The sequence below is a fragment of the Salarias fasciatus genome, chromosome 15, assembly GCF_902148845.1.
Source record: "Salarias fasciatus chromosome 15, fSalaFa1.1, whole genome shotgun sequence".
Lineage (NCBI taxonomy): Eukaryota > Metazoa > Chordata > Actinopteri > Blenniiformes > Blenniidae > Salarias > Salarias fasciatus.
Genome location: NC_043759.1, coordinates 18,179,585 through 18,200,468, shown reverse-complemented (window position 1 = coordinate 18,200,468; position 20,884 = coordinate 18,179,585). Strand labels below are relative to the sequence as shown.

General features: G+C 44.8%; 1 protein-coding gene across 2 annotated transcripts in view; it reads right to left on the bottom strand.

Annotated features, from left to right (window-relative positions):
- disp1 (dispatched homolog 1 (Drosophila)) overlaps window positions 1-20,884 on the bottom strand; it is a 63,303-nt gene that overhangs the window by 26,704 nt on the left and 15,715 nt on the right. Inside the window, exon 3 of one of the 2 annotated variants that reach the window (XM_030110054.1) lies at window positions 17,089-17,159. The gene's annotated coding sequence lies outside the window, so the exon portion shown is untranslated. Of the gene's footprint in view, window positions 1-15,139; window positions 15,191-17,088; window positions 17,160-20,884 lie in introns of those variants that run through there. The other variant, XM_030110056.1, reaches the window with a different exon arrangement.

The following is a 20,884-nucleotide window of genomic DNA, read 5'->3' as shown; positions in this document are numbered from 1 at the left end:
GTGAGGCGCTTGTTCACAGCTGGCCCCCAGGCCAGGCAGGGCCTGAACCGTTCCCTGCTTTGTAGTTGTCTCTAATACTAATAACCTGGTACTAATGGGCTTAGCAGAGTTCATTTTAATGCATCATGTTTTGCTCCTAAAAACATGTTTATGTGTTACACTTTGGTTCAAAGCCTCTCTGAAACATACAAGGACTTTTTTCAGACTATGGAGGATTGCTTCTCATGTGCCAGTGTGTGTCTACTAGACTCTACTGCAACTTCTTTTCCCAAGGCGTTAAGCAAGCACACAAACTAAGGATAGAAGTGTACTGCTTTACACTATGGGCTAAGGGCACTATGGGCACTATACTAAGGACTGCTCGGTGTGTCATGAAGGGACTGTTGTGATTGTTGCTTTCTGCTAAATTCTGAAGGCATCGTTCTGCAAGATGTGGTGATTCATTGTGACCTTGCTATGGGGCAAAGCATATGACACTGAAAAAAGTGCTGGAAAAGTGATTTAAGTTTTCACTGTAGGGGATTGTCTGCCAGAGCAACTGTGGTACCAGGAATATATTCAAAAGCTGCTCAAAGGCTTCTGGGATGTATCCAGGCTAAATTAAGATTCCGTTCTTATCTGAAAGTATTAACATTCTGAAATGACTGTGGATTTTTGAGACTATGGGGGTCAGCTTGGTATACTGTGAGGAAATATTATTTTTCGTGGTTTCTGTTGAACATTTCTGCAGCTTTTCCTCACGACACACCAAGCAGATACATAAACTAATGTGTGTGTGATTGTTTAGTTTTGGGTTTAGTGCACTTCAGGAGTGTTTTTCAGAGAAACGGCAACATCCATTTATCTGGGAGCTTCTCTGAGGTCTGCTGTGTCTGTTGAACCAACATAAATAAAGCTAAAAGTTTATCCTCATTTAACGGTATGAGCATTCTCAAAACAACACTGTGGGATGTTTGGAACTATGGAGAACTGCTCAGTGTACTAAGAGGAACTGATGTGTGTGTTGCATTCAGATGGACAACGACCCTCTAATCACAATGCAAAGCAAACCAGATATTGACTAAGAAGTTCTGAGATTAGTTTGCAATGGGGGTGTGGGTGTTGCTCAAAACAGAGATGTGATGCATTGCTTGGAACATTATGAAAAACTGTTTACTGTTTGCTTTGTATTCTCAGCTAGACCCTTCTTCAATGTCTTCCCCTCAGAACATTAGGAGTATAGATCCTTTAGCATCCTGGATCCCCTTCACCACAGGACGAAGCAAACTCACGACACAGTTTTGACCTTATTTCCCACTGTGGGGGAGTCTCAGGGGAACTGCTGCATCAGCAATTATTTGATGGCTGCTATGAGGTTTCCTGTTTGTGTTGAACAGTCATTGATGACACACAGTGACTCACATTCCCTGAAAACGAATGGAGACTATTTGGGAGTGTGTGAGCAATGCTTTTGTTTCCACTAATATTTTCAAGTTTTCTGCATTTGATTTAATCTATTAGTCTGTACTATGGAGGTGTCAGTCTTGATTTTCCCACAAATCTTTCATTGGGCAGATGGTGTTAGCTGAATGACTAGAATATTTTGATGTTCTGAAACAACCAACGCTCCACTCTTATCGGCAATTCATAAGAAATGTCTCTGTCCGGTTGTTTCCACGTCCAAAGCACACTACACCACCGCTGGGCCTCAGGACCGTATCCCCTGTGGGTGCAGTGGTGAATGAGCTGTTTGTGAGCGGCCATGTCAGCCCACCGATGCCAGTCGGTCAACTCGGGACAACGCTGCCTTGCTTTAAAATAACACAAAGGTCTTTCAGCACCGACGCCACTGTCCGGCCTCTCACCTCCACCAGGATCCACATTTTGCCGATATGCGGTCGTATAATGACTTCAGAGAAGCTGCGCCTGGCCCCGGCCGGCAGGGGCCGAGTCCTGCCCGCATGGAGCTAAAGAAGGAAACTACATCAAAGACGGCACTGTACCAGGAAGGCCGGAGGCCCCCGGTGAAAGCATAACGGCCCCCGGGAAGATTGCACACAACTCATCAAACTGACAGGTTTGGCGAACAACAAGAAGAGGAGAGGAGGGAGGGAGAGAAGGGAAGGAGAGGATGTTTCGAAACCTTTTAAGGCTTTGGCTTGCCAAGTCAAAAATAATGTCTTTAAAATAGTTTTTCTTTCCTCCATGAAGTAATTTCTTTGAGGGATAGTCATTTTTCCTTTGTTAACTAGAGCATATGCGGCACACCGAGAGCAGACACGCAGCCTAAACAGCAAATTGTTGTTTTCTTTTTACGAACCAACACAGAGTAGGGCACGAAACCTCAAACAGCTGCAAAAAAAAAAAGAAGAAAACAGAGACCTGGGGGAGGGACTGGATCCACATGGCTTTGTCCTGTAAGTTTGAACACGATCCGAAAGCACATTAACGGCGAGCTAATAGCGGAGCGCTCAGACGTCTGGGCGCAGTGTGCTCCAACACATACACAGAAAGGCGACAGGTAACACTATAGCCCCCCGGAGCATTGCAGCCATGTCTGAGCTCGATAGAGCCTGGCGGACGAGCAAGAGAGACCGGCGGACAACAGAGCGAGCGGAGACAGGGAAGAACAGACACTTGCTGGTCGGAGCTGTGGAAGTGAGGCGGGAAACCCAATCCCTTCAACACCTTGGCAGCGAGGACAGACATCTCCCACCTGATTAGCTTCCACACTGACCCCAAAGGAGTCGAGAAATCACCGAAACCCAAACAAGATCTGAGAGCCAATTTACAGTTCTCAGCACTGGTTAAAGCCGACGTGCCCGATGTCAGGAACAAGAGGCTTCCGGCGTGATTCCGGCTCATTTCTGCCTCTCCGTGTGCTTCTGCAAATCCAAATAATTTATCATAAGAAAAATACATGGGGAAGGCTTTGTTAAGAGCCCATGGAGAACCATATGCCTCGCACATGTGCACAAGCTCCACTTTATTGTGAGGTCTTTGGCAACCCGGTGAACATTTTTTGAATGGAGTTTCCAAATAAAGCGACCACGAGTCAGCGTATGTTAGTACACTGGGTAACGTATGGCGTCGCAGGAAAAGACCGACTGTCGAGCTGCACTGGGCGGCGTGGATTAAGTTTGGAACTCAGTATTCAGAAGAAATGTGGTCGCAATACATTGTAAAGAGGTTTTAACAGAACTCAAAATTACTGTTGATTTATGCGTCAAGGTGCCGAGGGCAGAGCGGTGGTTCAAAGTGTGAGGTGGACCTCCGTCAGGGGTTTCAGTAAGCTTCAGTTCTTTGTTTTATTTCCGAAAAGTAATCATGATGAAAAGAAATAAGCAGAGAACAAAACAATTTGCTGTTTTCTTAAAATGTATTTTTAGAATTTAATTTCTTGCAAGTAGAACGGAGACATATGAAAACTTGGAGAAAAAGCGCAGTTCAACAGTTATTGCAACAGGAGGTTTGTTTTTCTCATTAGCAATCAAGTTTTTTGACTTGAAAAAAAATTAGGCTGTCCAACATTCAAGCAAATATTAGAACTTGGCATGACAGGTCTCATACTCCAGCATTCATTACCCCTGGCCAAGAGCATTTAAAGCCAGGGCCGCCATTATTGTGGTAAAATATTTTTATAACATAATATCCCAAAAGCAATAGGCACATCTGTTCAAAAAAAAAACAAAAAAACTTTATAGCTCAATATTTGCTGGCCATTACTACCTGCTATTCAATGGAGAGTAAAAGGTGGCCTCTAGAGGTTGTACAAGTTATGACCAATGCATAAAACCTCCAAGTTCAGGTGTATTCACATTACAGTGTTTCTGAACAGAGAAAACATTGCAGCGCTACAAAGTCGACTTGCATTGAGTTCTCAAAAAGTCTTTAAAACCTCAACACAAGTCTAATTAAATGTGCTATGCTTCACGCAGGCTTACCTTGAGAACAATATTAGTCACCACTAAAAATCAATTTTCTGTATTTCTAAAGCAAGGTAAGGAATAACATAGGTTTGTTGGGTTTTGTGATGACCATTTGCTCAAACAAAGCCATGCTTAGCTGAAAAAGACTAAATCAGCGGAGGGTAAAAACTGCAAAACTGACAAATAGACTAAAGCTACATAAGGAGGAGATTAATCTTTTTCATTAAAAGAGCATTTTAATGAAATGCACTGTTAGTGTATATATTATTTTACAGAGACATTCCCTGATTTTAAAAACATTGTCATCTAATGATTTACTGCACAGACTGCAAGGGGACTTTTCACCAATATTTATTTGTTCAAATGTTGGAGTTACAGTAAAACCAAGTGTAGGAAAACAGAAGAGATACAAGCTTATCATCATCATGTCTAATGGCGTCATTTGGGTTATATTTTACTATGCACTGAAATTACAAAAATATGACCGATGATCCTTTCCTAAATGATTTGGAAGGTGGGAGCTGAACTAGACGCAGGGGGGATTGTGTTGTGCAAAAACATGCTGTAACCAGATGACCCATCTGTCTGTTTCACATAATTTCCTTTAATAGAAAGTGACCACAGAGATAAAAGAAAACGAAAAGACACAGGAGTGCGAAAAAAACAAAAAACAAAAAGCCATACCAGTTGGCTCCAGCTATAAGAGATTGGCGGAGCGGCTCAGCTGCGCTCGTCCAATTTCTTCTTGGAGGTGTCGACTGGCAGCTCCGAGGTGGGAATGACATCAAATGCACATGTCTGACTCGCATCGGTCGGCAGGTGCAGGATCCAAATGGCGAGAAAACTTGCTGGTTTGAGAAAAGCTGAAATAGCTTTAATGTGCTGCGATTCCAGAGCAATTTATAGAAATAACCTAAAGCAGAGACAAAAGGCTGGCCTCAGTCACGGATCGCTCAGAACAGACGGAGCTGCTTGGCTGCTCTACACAGAACCAAAAAATTGCTAAAACAGAAAAAAAAAAACAAAAAAAAACAGCCAACTACTAGAATAGGTGCTCAAAAGACAAATTGTCAGTTACTTCACTATGATGGAGGAATGACAGGAAATACTCATGTCCTTAGGGAATATTTTGGGCACTCTGAGGCTTAAAACACCTCAGATAGGATTTCTAATATAAAGGTGAGCAGCGATGTGTTCCTGCCTGCACAGAAGACAGGATGTTGATGACTGGATGCTCAGAGCACAAACAGTCAACCACAGACGAGACAGATAGAATTTTGTCAAATTATTCATCAATACCAGGAAATGTTTTGCACTTCCTACCAAATCAGATCTGGTGAGGTAATAAAAAGCACAAAAGACACTGAATGCTGAGAAGCAACAAGTGCGGCATGGTTTTGGCACAGCCTTCTAATTAGGGCCGTTTCTCCAGTGGATTTCTCAGGGTGTTTAAAGCAGCCATTATCCGTTCTTACCATGGATCACACTCGTCTTTTATTTCCCCGTACCTCTCTCCACATTCACCTCTGGGAAAGGACACAGTTCAATCAAAAACTCCTCTTTCTGTTGTCTTTCAGAGCTTAAAGCGCGGGGAGAAAAGTGGTGGAATGCAAACGCAAAGTTCTTCTGAAGTGGACGGGCAGAAGCAGCAGAGGAGGGAGAGAAGGGGCTTTAATTTGTTTGATCTGGGACACAAACAGGGCAGCGGGGAATTAACACGGTGCGGAAAAAGAGAAAGTCAGAGACGAGAGGCAGGTAGGCAAGACTCTCAGAAACGGAGGCCCAGAGACAATTCACACAAAGGGCTGCGGCAGAGGAATTTGGTGGGAAGATGTTTGTGTGCGAGAATTAATGGAAGAGAGTTCCTCTTTGAGGGGACAGCAGTTAGCGTTTGCTCATCAGGAGGGAGCACACACTCTTTAAGGGACTGCCCAAACACACACACACACACACACACAGCCGGATTTTACACTCCGCTCTCCTTCAAAGCTTCAAAATGCAACGAATATGTGTATGTGTGTGTGTGTGTGGAGGGCCAATCCGAATCAGACATGATTTGTGGAGACACATGCTCTACACAGGTAGTCCAACTTCTCCACAATAAGAGTATCAGATAGAACATTATGAGTTTAAATAGAGATAATATTTACAGTGGAGGCAGCAAAGTGAGGCCAAAATACTGGAGGAGCACATCATGTCCTGAATGGCCAAACAGCTCTGAAGAAAAACTGTGATAAAACTTGAAAGATCACATCCGTGTGTCAAATTTCTCCGGGGGCCTCTGAGGGTGCAGAACTGGACGGCCCTGTCGAGGGAGGGGGTGGTGGGAGCATAATAAAAAGACATTTTTCTGTGTGGTTGAAGATGTTTGAGGAGGTGGGAGATCACATCCCGCTGCCATAAACCTTCTGGCAGTCAGAAGCACCGAGACGCGGGGGAAGCGGGGTTTAAAGGGAACGGGCTTCAGGATGAGAAGAAGGGAGCAGCAGCTTTCTTTCTTTCTTTCTGCCCTCTCTACAAACACCCAGTCCGGACGCAGCAGACAGAAGTGTCACCGAAGTGTCACCAGCCGGCCGGCGGAACGCAGACAAGGCCAGGCTGGCAAGTTCTCCTTCACATGGAGGCCACTTCAATGTTTAGTTTAGCAGAGATTTATGTCACATCTTTATTATTGATGCTGCAACAATGAACGCCTGCTATCTTGAAACACATTTTATGTTGTGAAACCAGATTCTGGAATAAACAGATCATGGAAACATATAATAGAGGAGGCTGGGTTTGGTGAAATTGAAAGAGAGTGAAAGAGAGAATAGATGCAATGTGAACAAACAGAACGCAGCTGTGTTGAGCAATGACCAACCTGCTTTAATGACAAACAACAACAAAAATAAAGTTTACTGCCGCACTCCGGCACAATCCGTCCCACAGCGCACACTCCGGGTTTTATGGCCTCGTCCTGTCTTCGAGCGGTGGCCAGAGAGCTCCGCGGAGGGAGCGCTGCCCTTGGCACGTCACCACGGTGCCTGAAAGAGGAACGGCGGTGCCAAGGAGAACGGAGTGACTTCATCCTGTGTCGTCTCGCCGAAGGACGAGAAGGCCTCTGGAGGTTTGAGGGTGCAGGCCGGATGAAGGGGCTCTCGGGGTAACGGAGCTACGGTATGCTGGCTGATAAAGAAAGAAGTAGCTGCAAACTGAATTCATGTCTTAAAACGCATCCACACCTCTCAGGTTTTAGAACATAAATCACTGCAAGTGATTCACAGACGTTAGCAAAAGCTTTTTTTTTTTTTTTTTCCAAAAACTGGCACTCCTGTGGTTATTCAAACGGGCCTTATGTTTCACACCCCTGATCTAAATTATTCCTCTTGTCGTCTGTGACGTGGGAGACAGCGCTGACTGTCAACACCGAGGTATCTGTGTGCTCCATGGAGGAGAACCAGGAAGCGACGCCGGTTGGATTCCCAAAAGCAGCAGGCTTCAAATTTTCAGAAATCTATACACAGCAGACATGTTTGATTTGTTTCCCTTTTTATGAGCACAAGAAGAAAAAAAAATTAAAAAATTAAAAGAAACAAAGAGAAATCTCCATATGCCCATTGGTATTTTATGCCAATCCAGATGTTTGATTTTTCTGTGTTGATCAGCAGATGTGGACATCCTTGTGCATCCCGATTCTATATTATTTACTATACTACTGCATTCTCCTCTGCTTCAGGGGCAGCTGATGGATGCTGTCTGAGTACATGGTCCTGGTTTGTGATAACAAGTGTTCACATTGTGAATAAACTCTCGTAACAACAAGCACTACTAAACGTGGCACATCTGAGTAACAATCAAATAATCAGAAACTACATGTTCTTGAGGTTGAAGTCTTATTTTTGAGGATTATTCGTAGCAAGCAGCACATTTTTCACAAGCTTTAATGCTTTGAAAGGTTAAAATACCATGATCATACATGTATGAGGGTTTAAATACAGCACACAATTGTAGTAGTTAGTGTAAAACAGACAGGCATTACAAATCTACCTTGTCTGTTTTACACTCTTTGCAGGGTCTTGCTTTTATGTATTAGAGAGTAAAGTGTGGCTTCAATTTAATCTTTCATGAACCGAGAGGTTACCGTGGAGGTCCACAATCGAGAGGGACACTAAGGAAAAAATGCTTTAATTGATCTGGGTCCCACATACAGTAAAAATGTGAGGATACAGTATGCAAGCGTGTGTGTGTGTGTGTATGTGTGTGTGTGTGTGTGTGTGTGTGTGTGTGTGTGTGTGTGTGTGTGTGTGTGTCAGGTCAGGTGTAGAGTGTCTCACTGAGTACCAGCAGAGCGTAATGGAGACGTGGTGGGAAAGCAGCAGGTCTGACACCACTGGGCCCTGTGATAAATGTGCGCTTTGACAAATGGAGTCAAGAAATAATCCTATATACCGGTACACACACACACACACACACACACGCGCGCGTGCGCGCACAGCAGATGGAGTTCTGCAAATGTGCGTGAAGAGAGCAGACGATAGCGTGCACGAAAACGAGAGCGCTGCGAGTTTCCTTCCATCCCAAACTTTCCTGAATGAAATCCTTGCGATCATCAAAGCTGCCACCTTAAAAAACACGCACACTCTCACACACACACACACACAAAACTGCACTGAAACAATAACGGCGCCCCCTTTCTCCCCCGGACAGCCCATCTGCTTCACACAACATCTGACTCCTCTGCAGCCACTGAGCCGCGAAAAGCAAAAACAAACTCCACATCAAAAGGAAAACTGATACAGTACCACAAGGGGAAGAAAGAGCCTACAGGTGTGTGTGCGTGCGTGTGTGTGCGTGTGTGTGTGTGTGTGTGTGTGCATGACATCGAACAGCCCCATGCAGTCACTCGCAATGCGGACCCATGAGGGTATGTTCACCACCGCCAGGCATGTAGACTCAAACGCCTCGGTCCGAGGTCCTGTTTGTAATTTTTTTTTTTTTTCTCGCCCTTCCACCACCCCAGACTGCACCTTTTCTTTTCCCATGTGAGAAAACAAGCTGTTATTATGACTCAAATGGCGGGCACGGCGTTTTTTTGGCAGCGGGAAGCGGGGCGTAAAAGTAATGCTCGAAAAATGAAAATAGGTGGAAAGTTGTCCGGTTTCCTTTTTCTCCAGCGCCGGCTTTATTAGCTGTCTGTATATGTCCATAAATATTTATAAACAGTGTAAAATTGCTGTAAAAGCAGACGAGGAGGGGAAAAAAAAAAAAAAAAAAAAAAGAGCCCCTCCACACCCTGAAAATGACTGGGGCCCCGGTCCGGGTCTGGCATTAATCTTGCAGTCATTAAAATTTGGGGGAAATTATTAGTGACAGGCTTATGGAATTACATCATGCTTTGGGTCAACGGGCCTCTGCTGGAAGGCCTGGCAACGCAGGACCAGAGGCGCACACTGACGTGAGGAGCTGCGGGACCTGCGGTCCACCTCTGTGAACTCTCTGCTGGGTGGAGGGTGAAAGAAACGGAGAAAAACAGGAGTGAGCATGTTTTCCCGACAGTTTTGGGAAGACCGGTTTGCAGTTGTGCCTCTGCAAACCGGTGAAGGTTCAGATTGTTGTCATATCTGAACAGATGTAATTTAATAATCAAATCCCATGTTAATGAGTCTATCGGTCTCACAAAAGTAGGATCAGGACCAGTGTTGGGCCTGTTACTTTGAAAAAGTAATTAGCTATAGTTACTAGTTACTTTTTCAACAAGTAACTGAGTCAGTAAAAAGCGAAAATATTTTGAATTACTGGGAAAAGTAACTACTGCATTATTTTAAAAAATGTGTTTAAATATATCAAAAAAATCATACAGCATTTCTACATTTATAAAAGAATAATAAAAAACAATAGATGTCCAGGGCTCTCCATGGCTGTAGCTCTGTCGGGTCACATGACAAATTCGCACCAATACGGTTCCTTCTGTGTGATGATGTAATTTAGAACGTTGCTGACTGAGGAGTTGGCAACAATGTATCAGTTTTTAAATGATGTCATCATCTAATTTGACCTAGATATGCAAATGAGCAGCTATGCAAATGAGACGATGACATCCTTTAGATACTTTCCCCATTGAGGAGTTGGAAACAATGTATCAGTTTTAAAGTAACATTGTGAGTTTTTTTTTTATAATTGTATCCTATTTTATTGTTATTCATTAATGTAAATATCATTATTTCATATTATGCACTTTCATTTAAATTATTAGGAAATTATAAGATGTATAACGCGGGAGGGAAAAACTGCAGTGTAGACACACAAAACTCTCCAAAAAAAAAAAAAATAAATAAATAACAGGCTGCAGGTGCGATGTGTGCTTCTTATTGCGCACAAAGATGCTGGCAAAATTATTTCCACACACTGGAGAGACAGACAGACAGACCAATTATGCATCAGCTGCAGGAGCCTTGGAGAGCAAAGCGTCCTCTGAGTCTGGTCTGTGTGAAGCGTTTGTTGATGTTTCCCACATTGTCCTCATCCACTCGTAATTCATGATGTGCCAACAACGCCGCACCCAGGCAGCTCTTCATCACAGCTTTCCATTCCTGCTAAATTACAGGTAATGCAAAATAATCTACTTGCCATACCTGCGTCAAACACTAACAGGTGATTATGAACCCTTCATACGTTTGTTGTTTGTAGAATATACTTTCATTAAACTTTTCATTAACTGGAAGGAGTCTGAAACACGTAACGTACAAAAAACAAGGTTCCCACCAAATAAAAGCCATAAAAGCGCAGCGCGCGCGTCAAGTGTCTCATAAAGCAGCGGTTTTCTGGCGCGCGCCTCCTTCGTCCCTGCCAGCGCTTCACCCTGCACCACTTCACACCGCATCTAAACAGGGGGGAGCGTCTCATTACGGATCCAAGCCAAAACAAACCTTATTGGGCCGGTTAATTCGCATAAAGGGAGGCGCAGCACATCGGCGAGGATGCTGGTAATGGTTTGTAAAACACGCGGATTCACAGTGGGCGTTCGCCAGGGAAATGTGTGCGTCACGGACCGGTGAAAACCAGCACAGCTTTTAGACAAAAGCCCCGAATGAGCTACAGCGCTGATCGACGCGCTGTATACCAGACCATAAAGCGATGTTTAAGTGCCTAATTACCCTCCAGACTGAACATGTGTGGAGGCACCTGCTGGCAGGGCACGGCGTTAGTCACTGAGGCAGGTGCTTCCTTCGTCACGTGCGATGTGCTGAATATTTCAGATTTGTGGCTGTACAGCTGCTGGTGGAAATGCACAAAAAGAACAACAACATAATGGACGTCCTCTGAGTTTCTTGACATGTATGTTTCTTCTGACGCCCAGTTTCATTTCCAAGTTAATAAAAAGGCCGCCTTGCTTTCCAGTTTAGTCACTTGAACATTTGTGAAGTGAAAAGAAAAAAAAGATGCTCTCTATTCTGGCTTTGGATTTAGCGTGTCATTACTAATTTGCTTTTCTGGCTGGAAAGACAAGGAAGAGTTCCAAAAGTAAGGAAAAAAGAATATAAATGAGCCGATCCGTCACAAAGTTGACAGATTTTACACAATATAACAATGATGGGCCTGTTTGACTTTGAAACAAAAACTGCTCGAGTGAAATGTAATAAAAAATTTAGCTTTTAGCTAAAACCTGTAAATCAGTTCTCATTATTCCACCTGTTCCGAGGTTGATGTTTTGAAAGTAAGAGATTTTTGTTACATAGATGATACGAGATTCATTAAATGTTCAGAATTTGCTCCTCCTATTAAATAAAGCGAATGGTTCGCCCTCTCCTTGGTTAAAAACAATGATGTGTATCTTATTTTATATTAAAATGGATAATTAATTACATTGTATAAATGTACTATTATTAAATACATTAATCTGAAGTATTTATTTAGACACTATAACAAATTAACCATGTGTATCTATGATTTAGAGAAGCACACGTGTTTTGGGAATTAATTGTGCACATTTGTCATCTTAAATTTGCAGAGAATGAACTCAGAAGTGCACGGAAGTAATTTATCTCAATTCAGTCAAACTTGTGCCGTATTTAAATTGCTCATATTGATATCAAGATGGTGCTAAAACTGCAGAATATAATCATTATTTATTAAAACAACTGAAGTCTAAATCAGCACTACTTGTCAATGTGTTATTTTTGAGGTTTGAATATTGGGTTAAAATGTGTTTAAAATGACCTGTCAAAGGCGAACCGGACAGAAACGGTGAAAGAATTTTTAACTCTACTTCAATTTATTTAAGCAAAATTTAACCAATTAATGTGTGTGTAACAGAGCTAAGGATGAGTCGGTGTATAATAATGTCACCCCTCAGGTGACATGTTAATACCCACGTGTGTGTGAAGTAAACAGTCCAACCAAGTACAGGAGTACCTGCGAGTTAAACTGCTTCCTGCTAAACCTACATCTGAACTTTAGTCTTTGACTGATGGTTGATCGGTTAATGCCATTTACACCAGCTGTAACACCTGCAAAACAGACGTCAAAAAGATGAATAATGATGGTAAAACGTTAATTCTTCCGCCTCACTTCCTTCCTTTAACCAGTAATTTATTGATCTTTGGAAATTGGCCTGTTGACTGCAGAACATGGAGAGAGTGGCCACTGGTTGCAGATTCCTGAGGTGCGTTCGATATGCATGCAGGCTGGCGGTTTTGTGACGACGCGACGGCTCATGGAATGCGATCCCCCCCCAGACATGCAGAGGCTCCATCTTAATCTCCCATCTTTAAGCTGTGACGGACATCAGCCTCCTCCTCGGGGTCTCTGTCTCCGCCGGGCCGCCCATTGTTGTGAGGAGCTGCTAAATATTTACTCTTCCCAGCTTGGCAGGGAAATGAGTGGGCGGGGAGAGGGAGCCATTGTGACGGAGGGGGTCAGAGACGCCGGCAAGCCAGCGGGGTCCTTCCTACCCCACTGGCACCTTAGCACCCCCCCCCCCACACACACACACACACCTCCAACCAATGCATCCTTGAATACGGTATCAGCAGGACGGGCTACAGTCTGAGCCCGGGTGTGTTTGTGGGTGGAGAAGGTGACCGCAGAAAGAGACACAGACCCGGAGGAAAGGAGGAAAAAGGAGAGTGGAGGAGAAAGCTCCCCCACCCTTTGAGGGCTGTTTACACGAGAGACCACCAGCGGAACTGGGGGGACAATAGAGAAGAAGAGGGTCCACAACAGCAGACAATGGCGGCACAAAGAAGAGAGGCGCTGCTGTTATGAATACACACGTCTCTCCGGGCTTCATCGCTCCACTCCACCACAAAGGAAGACCAACTCTCGTTTTTCCAAGGCAGAACTAAGTTAAAGAAATCAGAAGGAGGAAGAAACTAAAGAGGAGTCCTCTGAGACGCCCGACCTTTCTGTCTGGATGTCTCTTTTTGCAGAAACCGTCTCCTGGTGCATGTAGCAGGTCAGCCAGGTGTCACACCGGTGGAGCTTCTAACCCGCCCGATCAAAGCTACAACCTCCTTAACGCCTGGAACAATAAACACAGCTCAGATCTGCACCCAGCGCTGAGCCTGCGCCTGTCCTTCATTTATTGCTTCCTCCGCCGCTCCCCGGCTCTGAGATCTGCTTCCCGTCTGAGAAAGGCTTGGAAATGAGGAGTTTAGAGTTTCTCAGACTGCGGGTTGCATTAAACATGAGTGAAAGTGCATCCTGTGGCGGAGGAGGTTTAAGGCACGGAGGCTCAGGAAAAGATTTCTCACGGCGTCATTAAGGGTGCAGTGTGAATCTAAGAAAATAGCACCGAAGAAGGTTGAAGATCTCAAATAGATAGGTATAATTATAGATAGGGGAAAAAACAGGTATAGGGAGCAAAAACAAGAAAAAGAACACTGCATTACAAAATATGAAACTTCACTCATACCAGAGTCACAGCTACAAACAACATTTCCACCGATGATTCCACCTGCTTCATTAAAGCCCCAATCAGTAAGTAGACTGTGCATTTATCCTCTGGACAACTCATGACAGTCGAGAGAGAATTTATTCAACTTCCTCTCTGAGGCAAAACCCCGATCCCAACGAGCTCCAAACATTTGAAGAACCAAGATTTAGAACCTTTCAAAGCATCTGCTGTTGATCTTGAAACCGACACTTGATCCAAATTGTCCAAATTGCTTCATAATGATCGGGTTTTCATCACATCGATCGTCCCCTGGTATGAATCTGCGCTGTTATTACACAGAACGGGGCGAAGCTTTAAATCACTCCGTGGGCAAAAGTTCCATCAATCATATCCTGGCTGCAGAGTCGCCTCCAGCTGAGCTCGAGCACTGATGTCACTGCGCTACACCTGCGTCTCGTTATCGCGAGCGGCAGTGTTTTTATTTAAAAACGCCGCTTTAACAATCACATCGAGACGCACAACAGGTTATTGAATCAACAAATCATAAAGCTGAACAAAGACATCATTCCGAGCGATCGCAGCTGAGGTTTCTAACGAAGCGCGCGGCGTGTTATCGTCTGCCAGCGTGAGGTTATTGGGCACCAACGGGCCGCCAGAGGCGTCTCCAGGCAGATGTACTGTAGCGTAGATAAACATCCCCAAACCGCTCATTAGGCTAATAAATCCCGGTGGACGACCCGGGGCCTGGGATGACGGAGCGGCGGTCGTTTACGGCTCCGCGCGATCAAAGCGGGAGAGGGCTCGGATGTGCGCCGGCGAGGGCGGCTGCCAGACCCGGCCCAGAGTGTACAGTCAGACCAGTAATCAGCGGTTCACAGGCACGAGACAGTCAACACAGCTGGCGGCGGGGGGCGGGGAGGGCGGGGCGGCCGCTGGTTACCGGCACGCTCAGTCCAGCGGGGAATCCGAGACACATTGGCAGAAATCACGAAACCCTGTGTAAGTACTTAGTAATTACCCCTCCAGGCACCTTACCCTGCTTTTTCGATACGCTCCTTCGTAGGCGCATAACACAAGTTTTACAGTTCAAACTGAGCTGAAGGAGGATAAAGATTACTTTCCTTACTCTGTCATGTATAAGTCAAGTAACCGACTATTTTATAAAGCTCTATTTGCAGCCACAACAGCACTGAAGTCAAAGGTTTTATAGTCGACACTCGGTAGCAAACACAAACTGGGCTTAGTTTAAAAACAAAAATTCCATGGCTTGAACCGATTTAACACAACACAAGATAACTACTTGAGCAAAGCTAACTATTTTGTTCAAAACCACTAATATAAGAATTGAAGAGATTACCTGAATCGGCTCTCTTGCAAACAGCCTCCGAATGGTTTCCCCATGTAAATCCTGTCCTGCACTGTAATTTAGGTCTACTTTACTTTATCAACCATTTCCTGTGGGACACGAGGACACTGATAAGAGAGAACACATGCGGGGGGGGGAACATCTCGGGATTTGGGCGTGAACGCAGCCGAAAACTGCTCATCGCCACAGCTGAATGACTGTTATTATTTGCACAGTTTTATGACGGCGGAGACGATTACAAAGGCACTGCTGGATCATACTCGTCCAGCAGAATCAACAACAGACGCTGTCCATGTCTGAGAGCGGCCGCAGCTGTTCCCGCTGGATACACACCGTCAGAGATGAATGAATCCACACACGCAATGTCCAGACTTTAGAACACCTGAACTCTCGAATAATCCTTAAGCACAAGCATTGAGACTCTGAGCACGGAGCTGTCGGCAGGTCACGGGACACGGCGCCGCTGAAACACCTGACGGAGTGTGTGTGAGGGAAGCGTGTCGGGGGCACGGAGCCCGGAGGTGTGACCACTGGCGAGTGAAGAGCTGCGCTCGCGTCGATGCTTCAACGTGAAGTCTGGGGTTCGCCCTGAACCGTTGCTTCTGTTTTTCTTGGTGGGGACGACTTGTGAATGGCCCTCACACGCCGCTGCAGCCACAAATCATCTGACACATCCTGACGGGAAAATGACCTTCAATTTGCACGTTCAAAAGGCCAAAATTGAATTTGAGAGACGGGACAAATCCCTGAGCACATTAACTGTGGAAGAATATTTAATGATGTATTTATAGACCAAAATCAGCAGGAATTGAAGAATGGCGCTTCTTCGATCAAATATAGAGTTAAAAAGCAGCTTTTAATTCAAGTAATCTTGTATATGGAGAGAGTTTATCCTTGGATTTCACATGCTAATGAGTCCCCTCCTCCTCTGCTGGTGCCGATTGATGATCGAATCATGTATTGGCGGTTGAATAACTGAATCATTGTTTTGTTCCCTTGGTGACGTAACCACAGGTTGTGGCAAATACACAGTGGAAGCATAATTTAAAACAGGCAGCGCTCAGAGTCCTCTGTGGCCGTTTCATGAGAAACACGCAGCGTGTGCGTGTGTGTGTGTGTGTGTGTGTGTGTGTGTGTGTGTGTGTGTGTGTCAGACGCTGTAAATGGCTCCAAGCACAATATGTTGAAGGTATATTAGTAAAGGAAACCACATTAAGCCGCACAGAGGAGCCCATGCCGGAAGCCCCTCCATTGTGAATCCAGCCATTTCCAAAATATAAAAAAATAAATAAATAACAAAAAACATTGGTGGCTCCCTAACTTCCTTTTAGAACCTACAAAGTGATGGATTACAGAGAATAGTCAATTCTGAGCAACAATCTTCACACACTGAGTCACTGAAAAAAAAAAAAAGGGGGGGGGGCATAATGTCTTGGTGATAGAAGCCGTGGGTAAACACCTTTCCCTCACTCAATGACCCAGCTGTATCCAGGTGAAGAACAAACATCCTCACCTTTTACCGGAGGCTTGTGAGGACTCGCCAGACGGAGGCGTGGGGGTGGGAGCCGGCGACGACCGCCTTACACAGCGCTCGCTCCCTAACTGCTAGCGTGTTGTGTTTATGGAGCGGCTTGAGATTAAAAGGACGCTGACTTTTTCCACCGGCCGCATCGCCATTGTCAGTCGCGTGCAGAACGAGCGGAAAGACATCCGCATTCAGAACATGGAGAGCACCCGGAACAGAAACAGGAAATGATAATCCAGGATGAGCAAACGCCCCGCAACTGCGGCCCTGATAATCTCACCAATATGGAGAAAAAGCTGGCATGAAAAGGTCCAGAAAGGAACCAGCTGAGGAAACAGAGCATGACTGAAAGTTTGTATGGAAAATATCGGTTTCAGTCAGCAAACAGATGTTTGTGTCCTGATGTTTGTCTTACCTGCTGGATGACAACGGACCATACTCTGCGTCTGTTCATGCGTCCACAGATCCTCCCTTGCTCTGGTTAATCTGTAGGTGGACACATAAAGAGAAGATTCTCTTTCAGGACACATGAGAATCACAAGATGCACAACCTCTATGAGCATTTTTGTAAATTTAAATACAGAAAACAGATTAGAGAGATCAGGATTAGATTACAGAGAAATATAATATTGACGAGAATCAATATAAAAACACCACCAAGGGACTTCTTTTACACATTTTCACAAAATCTTAAAGTCTTTCCCCCCCGTGACCCTCCGGCTCAGAGGTCACGCCACTGCCGGCTCCTCTCAGCCTGTTAATAGGTCTGCGGAGGTCGTCTAATGGTGAGGAGTACGTACACTGACAGATCAACACCCAGAAGCCATCGGTGATGATTTGACAGGTCTGGAAGAGGAGGAGATCAGGCGGTCCGATAGTGCGCCCCCTCGCCTGTGACGCCAGTCCAGGAAGGGACAGGTAGCCCCACAACAAGGTTCCGATACATCCTGGAGCACCGTCGGCTTTCCAGAACAGAAGGCCATTCAAAGCCAACATATGGTCCACATCACCAATTACTAAGGTGTGCTTGGATCAGGAGAAGATGAAGAGGGTGGCAGGCCCGGGCGTTTAAATATGGGCAGATGAGGAGCAGCTACCTCAGGTCAAAGGGACCTATTTAACCCAGCGTAATGACTCCACGTTCCTCCTCGGGAAAACAGTACAGACGGCCAAATTATTCCGAGAGAAAAGTAAGAAGTGTTTGTCTGCTCGACATCCTACGTGGAGCAGCCTTCACAGAAGCACACAGTTTTGACCTCTCAGCAAACAAAAGATCCAAAGTTCACACACACATCAGTGACTTTTTAATGACCAACACGCTTCCTGTTTTTTTTTTTTTTTTTTTTTTTACTGCAGATCCAGCTTATGTTAATGTTAATGTCCCATGGGCTTGATTGTAAGATAAAGCAAAACAATGTATGGATCCGTATCTCAAACCAGAATCCATGTCCTGAAGATTGCAGTTTTGATCAAAAAAAGTCACCATTTTTGATTATTACTATTAATTAGTCAACTTCAGACCTGAACAGATTCTGTTCTTATGGCAAAGTGTGAGAGGGGAAAACTGTGGCAAACACTGTCCAGAGCTCCAGAGGTAGCAGGACTGATCTTTTGCAAAAGTATATTTTCAATCAGGGCTTGAAGTCATTGGTTTTCCAGCGAGAGTTAAACTACTCCCCAAATTCCTACCTTTCCACAATTCTAAAAATGCACCCTTTGAGACGGTGAAGACCCAAAACAATCTGTTGATTCAGTGGCAGAATCCTTCCCCCCTAAGCCGCTATTTGCTTTAGCGGCGATGACACAAGGGGAGGAATTTGAGCAATGCCTGTGCATCGTAGACTCATTTCCTCTGAGAGAAAGCCATCTCCAGACAGACAAGACAGCGGCGGAATCTGGCTTATTCCTGCTCTGGTCGCAGGTCTCCCGATGTTCCTGCAGACATAATGCTGAGTCCAGGCTGCAGGGTAGCAACAAGCAGGTAGTGGCGAGAAAAGCCGTGAACCAACTTTTTTCCACTGACTTCAAAAGGTTGAATGCCCGTCACTCATCACTCGCTCTGCTTCGTCTGACTAAACAGCAATGATTATCGAGACCAATTCATCGGAATTAGTTGAGGAAGGAAGACACCAACTATCTTTAAGCACACTCTTAATCTCTGCTCTTTTATGATTATTATTTTTTTCTTCTAAAGATGATTTCTGCATTGAAATGACTCGCAGCCTATAGGATTCCTGAGGGCTTATCTTCTCAGGCTGTACAAATGCAAGTCGCTCCCAATTGTAAGGGATCAAAGTGGTCTCATAGCTGCGTCGCTTTCAAGTACAGAATGAAAAGCGTGAAAAGCAAGAGCGTGCTCTCTGTGCAGTGGGATCAAGCAACCTTGAGAAAACTTTTCTTGTTCAATGAGGGATCAATGCCAAGAACGATTGTGGCGCTTTGCCATTTTCTCTCATTTTCCTATTCTCCTGATGTTTTCCACTGGCAAGCCAATGACGTGTTGAACTGACATGCCAGCACAATGCAAAAGAGCACTGAAGGATATCTTTTGTTCAATTTTTTTTTTCTTTCTTACAAGTGCTTGAAAGTCAAGAGAGAGAGAGAGAGAGAGCACGGTGGTGCAAGCAGATTAGCCATCTCTGCACTGGGTGGATGCCGGCCAGGACGCGTCCACCCGCTTCCCTCTTCTCTTGTGTCTTTTTTCAGCTGTTCGATTCTGTGCCAGATATGTAAATTGCTTCTGAAAGTCAAGGCTGGAGTTCATAGGAGACCACTCGGATTTTAAAGGGAAACAACACCGGAGAAAAAAAAATTAAGCTCATATCAAATGACATTCGGTTATCAACATGGGAGATCTCTATTGATGAAAGCTGCAGCGTCGGCAGAATGAGTTATGGAAAGGCTCAGGCAAGACCAAAACAGCCTACAGTAACTAAACAAATGAAACGATCGCAGGATAAGGAGGGATGGAAGGAGGGGCCGTTGGTTTTGAAAGGCATGATTGAACTTCAGAATTAAGTCAGCCTTCAGTTTTAATCCCATTACAAACTGTAGAGGCAGCTCGGCCGCACCAGCCTTTACAAACTTTGCTGAAAGTGCTGGGTGTTAAAATCGTAGATGAATACCCACATGTGCAGGGAAAGTACACACACACACACACACACGCACACACCTGTCAGCTCACTCTTGTGATTCATTCTTACATCTTATCCACACAAACAGTGGTACAGGTTGCTCGAAACTTGCCCAAAGAGTCTTTGGAAACTGGACTGCTGACTACAGAATTTTGTTGTCATTTCCCTCCAGCCCTCACGTTGTTTAAATTATTTAAATATACCCATGTTGTGTGCAATCTTTCATATCGCTTGGAGTGTGGGGGCTGGAACCAATTATAGTAAACTCATAAAATACATAAAACTGCATCTAACTCCTAAAGGAATGGGGAAGTCATGCTCTGATGACTTTGCTTGCAGTTACACTGCTCAACACATGACTATGATTGATTGAGAGATCTGGATCAACACTTTAAACCTTGAAAAATTACATGCACACTCTGAACTCACTGATAATTGTGTACTTCATGTGTTTTACATTGGAAACAAACGAAATAGCTCCTCAGCAGCATGTTCTCAGATAACACAGATCTGAACTGAGAGCCCTGACGTTTCGGGATCATGAATCAAGGAGCATTGCCTCTTGTTCATATTTCTGTTTTTCCAGCGAAGTGACAAATGGGCAGTCCGGAGCACACAAGACGGCAGCCCTGCAGCTGTTCCTGTGTGCCTTAGTGCCTATCACTGTTTGTGTTCCCAGGAGAGGTGCACAAAGCGCTTCCAGGTCGCCCGCTAACCTGTCTCCTCATTACCAGAGGTCATTCTGCTGGAATACAACACTGACCCTTCGTGGCAAAGGTCACGCAGCAATGGGGCGAAGCAGGGGAGCAGATCTTTCAGAAGAATGATGAAGGTGGGGAAGAGTTAAAACCAAGAACAATTCTGTGTAACTCGCTCACCTTCAGTTAACCTCATCTCGGAACGGGATCTTCTTGGAGTCGTTGAAATCAAACCGATGAAAAATCTCTATAAAAGGCTTCCTTAACGCATTAACAAACAGTTTCGTTCCATCTTTTCCTCCCTCTTCCAGGCTTGCAAGCATTTGGTATTTGGCGCCGTCTCCGGGCGAATGCCTATAGATGGCATTGCTCTTAGAAC